This window comes from Opisthocomus hoazin, chromosome 2 (assembly GCF_030867145.1).
Source record: "Opisthocomus hoazin isolate bOpiHoa1 chromosome 2, bOpiHoa1.hap1, whole genome shotgun sequence".
Classification (NCBI taxonomy): domain Eukaryota; kingdom Metazoa; phylum Chordata; class Aves; order Opisthocomiformes; family Opisthocomidae; genus Opisthocomus; species Opisthocomus hoazin.
The window spans coordinates 4,461,334-4,472,921 of NC_134415.1; positions in this window are offsets into that span (position 1 = coordinate 4,461,334).

Consider the following 11,588-nt stretch of genomic DNA (forward strand, 5'->3'; position numbering starts at 1 on the left):
GACAAACTCAGAGACACTCGAAGGACATATTCACTTTAGCAGTGGAATAATTCGTCATAAAAGCATGCGTCAATCTTCAGGCAGCAAGTATACACATCACTAGCTTAGAAATATTTCCAGAATTTTCTTGGGATCTCCTTTGGCTGGAGCTGGCGTCTTTCTGCGGATAATTCTCTCCCAGACCTTCTGAGCAAACACCCACAAAGCTGGCACTGCTTTGGAGAGGAACTTAATGAAAGCCTTAAGCATATCAGGAAAACAAAATAATCTGCAGTAGTTCTTTTAAAAAAACCTGAATCTGTGTATTTTTTCCAGGGAAGATAATGGTTACCAAAAGGTCATTTTCATTAAAAATGAAGATGTTAGGCGACGGATACAAAGGTTTGCAAGCAGCTGATATCCCTTTCTGTGTCATGGTCTCTAGTGGGAGAAAATGTCAATTGCTCAAAGAAGTTAAGGATGTCAGCGTACAAAAAAATTGAATAGTCTTCCACAAAAGTACTGAGCAGAGACCGATGCTAAGTGCATCTTCACACAGCTCACAGAATTCTTCATGCTATTGGGGGAACAAATGGGTCTTCTAGGATTGAAAGGGATCTGATTACATCCAGCATTAGAATGCCAGTCCACTTGACTATGCATTCGCAGGTTCCTTTCCATTATGAATTATGTGCCAAGTAAACTTGCTTTAACACTCAGAGTCATACAATATTCCTGTAGTCTGGAGCAGATTTATAAAGTTTGCATGGAAGTTTCATTCCAAACCATTAGACAAGTCTGTCACCAAAGGTAAAGACTGCGCTAGTAAGTGGAGTAGGTCCTGAAATCCAGAGTTATCACTACCATACATGTGAAGTAGTTTTCCTGGAAATACAATGCCTTGCTTCCCTCTGCATTTACAGTGCTAGAGGAAAACAGTTTGAAAAAGCAGAAACAAAAGGACATGTATTAGAGCCTCAGATAAAGACAAAAGATAGATCCAGTAGGGATCTCTGTGCTGGTCCTGGAGCAGAAAAGCTGGCAGCTTCCGATAGGTGGTCCTGCTGGCAGAAGAGCTGGCAATAGCAGGAAACTGGGAGAAGGTTGATTGTGGGGCCAAGCTCTGTCTGGCAGCAGAAGCTCCTGGCACCAGAAGCTGCTGTCATCAAGCCAATAGCACAGCCTGAGGCCGCTGCAGACACTGGCTGTTTCAGGGGAAGCAGAGCTTTGTGCATTTTCCTTTCCTCTATACTTGCCTGAATGGTTCACATGTAACATACAGAAGCACCAGGTTTTGATCCAAGTTATTCTGAGCTTCCTGTGTTCCTTCCGTAGTACACCAGCCACACAGAAGGTGAGAATGCCCTTCTTTACAAAGCCTGGATGAACAAGAAATCCTTGAAATCTAGAACCAAATTCTCTACTGAAAACACTCAAATTTATTTCAGTAGCTGAACAAGAATCCAAGTGTGAACATCCATGAGTTCCTGACAAAACAAAGACTGTAGAGAGAACGTCAGAGTTTTTCCTGATCCTCCTGCCTAATTCAGGGTTTGGACACCCAAACACTTATCTGTGTGTGTTCTTCCTTTAAAAACAAAGAGTGGAACCTGGCCGGAGTCTCCCACGGGGGAACATAAAGTATAACTATTTCGACACGTAACTATCCAAATATTTATTAATGGCATAAGCTAACACTAGTAAGAATTGTATCCACAAAGCAAATGCTTTCCCTTGGTTCTTATTTCATTTGAAAAAGTAAAAACTTCAAGAAGTTTTAAGACTGATGGATCACTTTGGAACAGCAAATCCTAGAGCTGCCATCCTTCCTATAAAGTTTAATCCATAAGGAATATTATATTGCCCTACGTAAGTAATAAAGTTTTTTAAGAGGCTCAAACTGATCTATGTTAAAATTGAGAGGAAAGCATTCTAGAGAATTTTAAAGACGATGACTCTACTCCATCCTCTTCCCCAGAAACAAAAGTTTCACAGCTCTTTGCATCATAATACATAATACCAAAAAAGATTAAAGAAAGAACATTTGCAAAGATCTCTGCACATTCCATGAAGGGTGATCACTTCTACCTTTATGAGGACAGATCTCAAAGACAAATTCTGCAGAAGATAAAATACGGGTTAACAGGAACTGCAATAGCAAAACCCAACCAAGCCCATGACAGATAAAGTTTGTTTAGTATGTGTATGGATCCAGGAGCATCCATCTAACCCAGACCTGGCTCACTGTGCTTCAGTTGCACAGATGAGCAGAACAGCTTTAAATGTAGGAACTGCTAACAGAAGTTTCAGTGAAGATTCTGAGAATTTTCTTTCTCTGCTTTTGGTATGGATACTACCTTGGCTAAATAATGCTACTTTTCTAGAATGAAATTTCATGCCCGTAATTCCCATTGCTTGTTTCCTAACCATATTTATTTCTCCACAGTTATTTTCCAGCTTTTGTCTTCCTCTTCCCCTACTGCAATGCTTGCTTCCTTGTCCATTGAGACATTTCTTTTCTGCTCTCCTTCCCTGCCTCAGGCCCAATCTCACATATTAACTTCTTTCCTTTATTCTTCCCATTATTTATTAACATATCAATGTCATCTGGCTCTTCCTCCTTCCAGCCTAAACATTCCTTAGTTTCTGTGTCCTTAAAATGCCTGCTGCTGTCCACACTTGTTTCTCCAGTTACAGATCATCTCTCATTCACTTAATAACAAAGAATGTGCTGTTTGCAGACGGGTTTGGTGGGTGTTTTTCCAGTCCTCCTCTCTAATGTACCTTTTGCCCTTGAATTTCATTGAAATGATTCCTGACAGTCCTTCTAATGATCTGTTCCTAGCCATAACTGAGAATAAACATGTCATCCTTCTTTGCTTCCATCTATCAAGCTGTCTTCGATACAGCTGACAGTGCTTTTCCCAGAGTTTAGATCTCTCTTGGCTTCCTTGATTCTTCTCTGTCCTGATCATCTTTCTGCTTCATAAATCAGAAGAGCATTCTCATTTCCCAGTCAATTCCCTACAACATTATTACTTTTTTCTTTACTCCCCTCTCTTTACGTCTTAACTTCAGATAATGTCAAACTACTATTTCTCTCAACATGACTCACAGCCAAACTTCTGTTCCAGACCTGTCTCCACACCTGTCTAATGATTTATCATTATTTCAAGTCCAACAAGATTAGAACATGGGTCATCATTTCTATTTCACTGCAATTTTTGTTCAAACCTTCTCCATCATTGTAGACAACAACTTGTCACTGGGACTGCTAAACTGGAAATCATCTTCAACTTCAATTTCCTTCTATGTCATCACCTCTAGGTTATGTGTTTATCCTACAAATTCTTGCTGCTTAAGATCTCAAGGATATGGTCTTCCACATTCACTTAAACAGCTAAAACATTTATCAAACTGTAGGTTGCATTGCAACAATATCCTTTATCCCTGACTTACTAATTGCTTTCATCCTTCTTTGCCTTCACTATTGTCACCCCTTGATTTCAAACAAAAATCAGAAGTCCATCACTTTGACCACGCCACTTGCTACCTTCCCTTCTTTTTTTCACTGCATCAGATCTAAGCTATTCATTTTCATTACCAAATTTGTAAAGTTTGTTTCTGCATCAAGCTTTCAGCATCTTGCTTGCACAGGAGGACAAGTCATCTGTGTCAGGCATCTTTGCAATCAATAATTCATTAGCCTGCCCTTCTATTAAAAAGAACAGAACAGTTCTTGGGGAATGCCGCAAAGTGTTTATTAGTGCTACACTGATCTATTTTGATATTGATAGATAGAAATTAATCTAATTGATTCAGAACTAAGTTAATAGTTAGAATGGGAAAATCAAAGACATGATGTTTGAATGCCAGAGAAAATTACTTCGTAATAGTAACAATCTTTGACATTTACTGTTATGGTAATACAAAGTAAGAGAAAATATGTATGTAAGGTATACTGTTACTCTGCCAGAGTATTAATTCTTGCAAGTTATTAATAGAAAATGAATGCTGGATGAAGTTATTTCACAGAATGACCAAAGACTTCACACAGACTTACAGACAAACAGGTCTGGAGAAATTCTTATGTGTTTTCTCTGAGCAGCATGAGGACTCACCGGCAAGTGGAAAAAAATGACTGGATTTAAAAATGCAAAGAGACAGACAGCTGTTATTCTTTAATATCACAGTTCTTTAAATTGAAAAGATTTACTAGTTTCAAGACATTTGACCTATAGCTATATTATTATTTCTTATATAATCTTTCAGTTAAAAAAAAAAGACCATATTACATCAGCTATAATAATATGCCTTGCATGTCTCCAACAAATAGCCAAAAATGATCATTCAACACAAATTGCTAATGTCAAACACAGATTAAGTTTCTTTGGAACACAGAATATTTAGCTTTGGGCATGCTGAATGCAGGTCTGATGTGAAATTCCAATACGCACAGTTGCCCACACTCTGACCATGGAATCCCTCTATAGCACAAAGACAATTTATAACAAGGCAGGGTAAGCAGTCTCTGAATTTTCTTTAACTACATGCTATGGCAAGAATGTTTCTGAATCAAGCAGACACACAATGAAGGCTCATGAAGTCATTTAAAAAAAAAAAAAATGTATATTTTTACCTTGTTGCAAACTCCCTGGCTTATCTGTGGGAGGATCAGAAAATTCCCTAGTGATCGTTCCAAATAAATACAACCTTAGTAAATGTTTGAAACTTAGTCAAAATGGGTAATTCTGTCCAGTTTTACCCTGTGGATCCCTTTGTTTTCTTTCCCGTGCTACTCCTTCCTTACCTACATTTAATTCACTCTCATCAGCCTCCCTCCTTCCAACTTCTCTCCAGATCCACTGCTGACTCAGCACCCACAAAGTTTCCAAGGGGCACAGTGTCCTTGAAGACGAAATGCTACGCAGAAGCCTAGATGGTAAGTATATTTCTGGCAGTCTCACTGCCCCGTCAAAGCTTTTGACAAGCATGCCACTCTTGACATGCAACAATTTCTCGAGAACATGGCAACTGATCAGTTTTCCATGATTATAAGTTTTACATAGAAAGTCATTAAAAACAGCAGCAAAGATGGAAGCAAGAGTTTGGTTTTGTTGCAAATACTTTCATGATTGATCTTGTTCTGCCACTTGATATAAGGCAAAGAAGAAGAGTACAGACTGTTGAAAACATCAGGCTACCATTCATTACTCGTCCTCAGCATCCACGGTCCATTAATATGAGAGAGAGACATATGAACTATTCTGCAGAAAATCCACTTTCTACGAAATTTGCTAGCATGATATCTTTTAAAAATCTGCTACTGAACTCGTAAGAGATCTCATGAGCAGTCCTTGAAACCTTTAGAATGTTGCACCTCAGCATCACAGACAAGATTAATATTAAGCTGATTTTCAACAAGGACAGTTGTGACCAGGAGCTGTATTGGTGACTAAGCCAATATACACTTTCCTTCCAAACTGTATTTGACAACATTTGCAATGACTTACAAAAGTAAGCCAAAAATGGCATATCATCAATGCTGAATTTCCAGAGCAAAGCAGTGTTCTAGCCAAGATTGTGCCTTGTCCAGCAGAGCCACCAACCGATCGGAGACTATTTGAAATGACGATGGAGCAGCTCAGAAAAGGGCGCATGGAAATCAAAAAGTGTTGCCAACAATTCTGCAAGTTTTAATTATCCCTCGCCTGTCCACCTCAGCATGGTATCAGATCATATATAGGATCTAGCGGTGTAAAAATATTTTTTCAGCTGTACTGACAGGAAAAGATTGCTGCCTAAATTAACTTCCCATTTAGAAATGTTCAAATACATGTAAAAGCACAAATAGATCATTAATTCGCTTTCATTTTCTGCAGTCCCATGAATGATTTCTTTGCCATTACCCATCAGCAAAATTCATTTTGCCCAAAGAATCAATTAACTTTTTAAAAATACCTGCATTTCTTAAACAGCATGAAGAAATAAATGTCATCAGTGACAAATGACAGTATCTACAGCATCACAATTGTAAGCAGGCTGTAATGGCAGTCACAAAAGGTTGAAGGTGCACAGGTACACATGGTAAATGACTTTCCTAACGTGCTTAAATTGGTGAGGCTGCTCTCACCATAGGCCAGGCCAACACTTTCAGGATCTGGGATGGAACTGGGCCAGTAATGAGCTATGTAACCGCTTTGTTTCCTCCAAACTAGTAATATGCCTCCTACAAAGAATGTTAGTTTACAAGATTGCATCCCCACCCCGCCCTCACCACCTTCTTTAAGGGACAAGTATTTCTGCTGAACAGAAACATTCAAATGCCATGTAAGAACCCTGAACACACCTGAACATCTGTAGTTGGGCAATATCAGTTAGACCTGAAGCTTTCTTCAGAATAAGATGATAAATTCTAGATTTTCTGATGATCTCTACGACTGTGTGTACATAAAGAAAGTCTTACTTATTCCTGTATGAAACAACAGCAATGTGAATTAATAAATCAAAAAGGGATAGTTTACTCTTTCATGAACACGAATACACAGAGGAGTGACCACACCATCCAAGAAATCAACTATGAAATCAATCTTTTGTGAGGCAACAGTCAGTTTCAGATTCACATGAGGAATTTCGGAAACAAAAGAAACGAAGAACCAATTTTTCCGAATTCTTCATCAAGCGAACTTGCAGGAAATTAGAACATATTGTCAGCTGCAGGAAATCAGAACGTATTGACCATTTGCACTGGCGACATCAATGATCAATGTTGATCTCGCAAAAACCTTTCATTTTTGTAACTTAATTAGCTATGTTTTTTTTTAAACAGCAAATGATGAAAGAAAACAACACTAATTACAACTAAAAGACTTCACTAGTCTGTTTCTATTCTCATATTATCAGACAAGTAGGGGGGATGAGAGCAAACGGAGACATATTACAGATTTCAGTAACTAAATAGACAGGCTTATATGCTTGCATAACTAACCATAAAATTACGAATAGCTCATTTCTATCTGACTGTAACGCCACTTTGTGTGCCAGAACTAACTAATACTAAAGCAGTGTAGTTTATTGTCTCTTTCTTTGTGACCCTTTTTTTCCCACAAAATTAAGCAGCATAAAGAGTCACGACAGGTTTGTTGTACGTCTGAAACATGATGCAGTAGAAAACTGCACCCGTCCCTTCTCACAAACCAGTGAAAGACACTGCATGAACACACTAGATCCTTGCTGTGATTTTAGCATCTATTTGATGCTACTGAAGTATTCAAATTTTTCGAGACAGACAAAAACAAGCACACAAAAAGTGCAAATAGTAAGTCTTTTTGCTCACTTCTTACTTTAAAAATATTGAAAGATTTTTCTCGTGAGAGCTGAGAAGAAAAACATGTGTTAATAATTTGTTCAGAAAATGTTGGAAATTAATAAACAACTTACATGCTAAAATGAAAACATTCACAAAACTCTTGCATGATTCAACCCTAGTAGCTGTTTATAGCAACATGTTTTTTCTGTTTTTTCTTCATTCTATTTGTCTTAACATAATTGGTTTTGCTATTGCAGGACTGGCATTTTATAGAAAGACAGACATAAGACTACATTTAATTCAGAATAAACATACATTACCCAGACTACTGGAAAGGAAAGAAATGGCTACTTTGCTGATTCATGATGGCTAAATTTCGGAGTTTAGCATCTCTCACATAAGTATGTTGGTATAAACCACTAAGAACAGACAAACGCACTGTCATATGGGGAATACACGAAAGGCATTGAAACTTAGCAACAGCACCACTGATATTTCAGACGAAAGGAGCTGTACTCTTGGAGTAGTGTCATTCTTAAGAAACCATCAACAAAACAAAACTCTGCTCTAATAACAAGGTAATCAAAGTGATTCATTCCCACACTAAGCAAATACAATTCAAATCAACGTTTCCCTACAGCAGTTTGGCACACAAATTCCCTTCAACTTCAAGATCTGGAAAAATTCTGTGGTTTGGCAAGAGAGCAGCACAAGGGTGCAACTGTATACAGTATTACGAAGCAAAACTGCATTCTATCAGAAGAATGTGACAATACAAATTAATGTAAAGACTTTATCTACTTTTAAAAATATTACAAGATGTGTAATCAGATATTCTGGTCTTTCACTACCTTACCACAATCTCTGATTTTCTTCACTGAAAAATAAAGTCAGTTCATCAAAGTATGCCTTAAAATGAGACTATAACCTATGAGACCATTTCATATGGAGTTTCTGTGTATGCAGACTCTTCTTTTTCTCTCTCTCCTTCCCAGTGGAGTGGCTGTCACAAGGTTAGCCATGTTTACCAGAACTAAATGGAGAACTCATCTATGAACAGAGAGCACTGCTCCCATCCTAGCCAAAGTGTCTTCCTGAAACTGTCCCTCCCAGGAAACTCTTGGACCACCCATGATACGTGCTATTTAAGAGCTATTTGTTATTGATGGACTCTCCCATACTGCCAACACATTATGACCACCTATTGTGGGTTGCCTTGAGGACCGCGACTCAGGCCATTCAACAAAAACAGTAAGAGCCTCCACGAGTTGAGCTAAAGGACTAAAAGCTCAACCACTGAATAAAAGATCTAATAAATTAATAAATAATAACTAAATAACTGACTTATGAGTAGGTTCTAATCCCATTTTCAAAAAGGATCTGCAAGCTCTCAGAAGCCTAAACCAGTTGAATGTTCTTATACACTGCTATTTAGTCCATAAGCCAACATCTGTAGCAAATGCCTTACACTCTTATGTATGAAATCCTGGAAAAGTACAAAAACCTCTGATACCTTAATATGAGTTGCATGTTCTTGCAGTCTACTTAGATTTCCAGACTCCAATATTACTTTTAATAAAGTGCCACTGTTGTGTTGTGAATATCTCTGCCATGAATATTGCTGTATGACCTACTCTCAATCAACGCTCCAAAATTCCATTTCCTATAGAATACTGTACCTACCATCCACTGTATAAATCTCAGTCACTTTGATGTTCTCTTAGTTTAAATATTCAGTTTTACTTTCAAATCATTCCAATTTTCAAAGTCTAGAAATTTGTAACTTAGAAGCATAGTGGAAATGAAAATGAAACAAGAGGATGCACAGTGAATATGGTTTGAATATTATCCATTCATGACCTGTAACTTAAGTTTAGCTCTTAGGAAGCCCTTCATTCTAGGTCTTGAATATAACTCCGATGGTCTCTCTCATTCATTCTCCTTTTGAACTGTGAGGCCATAGTTTGTGCCCATCAGACACAAAAGAGCAAATATTTAATAAATCAAATAATGCCAGAAAATGGGTATACATAGCTAGGTTAAAGGCACTTTGCCATCTAATATGTAACATTGTACTAAATTAAAGTAAGTGATTTTCAATACCGCTTTTTATAGTCTACTCATTGGCACCACTTCTTTGGAACGACTGCACATTAAGACTCTGAAAATAGCTCCGTGGAACAGGAAATGTTTACAGAAGTGGAAGCTTAAAAACTGTGACTGTTTTTCACTTCAGCTGTAAGCACTATGAGAGGCTGGCCAGCTGTAGTGATGTCAGTCAAATGGATTCCAGACCTGATATCATGTCGTTTATTTACAAAATTATTTAATGAAATAATAAATAAAAATCTCTTGCTTCTTTACCATTTCCCATGCAATAGGATAAAGAAAAGCCTCTCTCTTTTCCAGTACAAGTCATAATTATGTAATTAAACAAATATATTAACATTTGTTTGCTTTAACTTGCTCCTAGAGAACCAAAGAACATCCTCTCTTCCTCCAGACTCCATGATGGTCTCTTTTGTTTGCATTTCCTTTTTCAGGAGGCCAGAAACGCCAGCTCAGGTCCTGGGAACTCTATTAGCTCTCCATGCATGAAAGAGGAGATACTATGGCTCATTTCCCTGTATAAAACGCCCTCGCATTGATCAATATTTATTGGTTATGTAATAAACATATATTCATGAAAGGTTAATAGTGATTTACCTTTTAAAATAACCTATCTGAAAGCAGTATAGTTCTGCCATTCTAACACACCCCGTAAGTTCCTTAGCAGGCAGCCTCATCATTCCATCTGAATGACTGACTTAGATAACAACTGGTTTTATTAATTCAGTATTGCTTCCTTTTTATAAAGGTTTTGTTTTCCTCTGGATGGTGCCCATCCTCTGTGGCTGAGAGATTTGTAATGTGTGTATGTTCCTGGATGATACGGATTGCGACTCAAAATATATTTTGTTTCTGAATTATTCCTCCCCATATCTATTTACCCACAGAAAGAAATTTTATTGTTGGGTAATCCACCTTTTCCTCAGGAAAATATTTTGCAGATCACAGCAAATTCAAAAGCCAAGCCACGGTCTTAAGTGACATACTGCATATTTAAAGATTTTCAAGAGAAAAGGATGTTCTGTTTAAAAATAATAAAGCCATATAACTCACACTTAAAGAAAGTAGAATCATATTTGTTCCATACAGACGTTTGTACCACTCATAGGAATCTTGTAATAATGCACTGAACTTTCATGCAGGAGCTTATTATTCACAAGATGTTTTAAAACTCTGTGTTTCTGCATCTAAAGTAAAAGTAAGAGGAGCTGTTCAAGTCATGGGATAGCAATGCTTGCATAACACTTGGTAAGGCAGTGGGAAAACCAGCTGAATCTGCCAGACTAGCAGCTTCCCAACGGAGCGTGTATCATATTCTGCAGTGCAAACAAAACATTCTGAAGTTGAGTCATCCATAGACGGAATTTGTTCCAACCTTCAAATATAGAATAAATCTGAAATTTGGAAGGAGAATGCACTTAGGATTGAAAAACACTTCAGTCACTAAGTATCACAATATAACTGCGTACATACGTTATTGATGGGAGAACTTCAAAAGTTTTATTTTGGAGCAGATGCTAAGATACCAGATGCTAGCTGGAATCAACTGAAAACTTTCAGATCAAGTATAGATTACAAGGAAAACAAAACAGTAGCCCCTGTTCATTCTTCACATTAAAAATGCAGTATTCTGCAAGGCAGGGAGGAAATTTTTAAGAAATCCTGATTAATTTTGTGACAAATCACAGCTTGGGTGTCCCTCACGAGGTATTTTTTTAGCCCTAATATGAGTACTATCAGATATTTAACTAAAACAGCCCAATGAAAAAGTTATTTTTCCCAAATAGCACTTTTTTGTAATTATTATTACCTGACAGGAAGTAAATTGCAAATGACGGGCATCTATAGGCATCTATTGTTATCATTAATGTATTCCTCTAGACCTTTTCACTGCTTCTTAAGCAAAACCGACAAAGGTATTTCTTAATTTTGTATCAGACTTTGTACTAAAAAAGCCCTGAAAATAAAATGGAAGGAATGTAACTTCTACTTAGAATCACAGGAGAAAATTTTATGTGCTCCAGGTACAATACAATGCTGTCAGATGTAGTGTCATATTCAGTTTACAGTACAATTTCTTGGAAGTTCTCAAGATTCATCTGCTGGTTCTATATCTACTACTCTTAAGAAATTCTAACACAAATATCTACTCTTGACAGAGTAACCTTTATGTCATAGTCTCCATAAATTT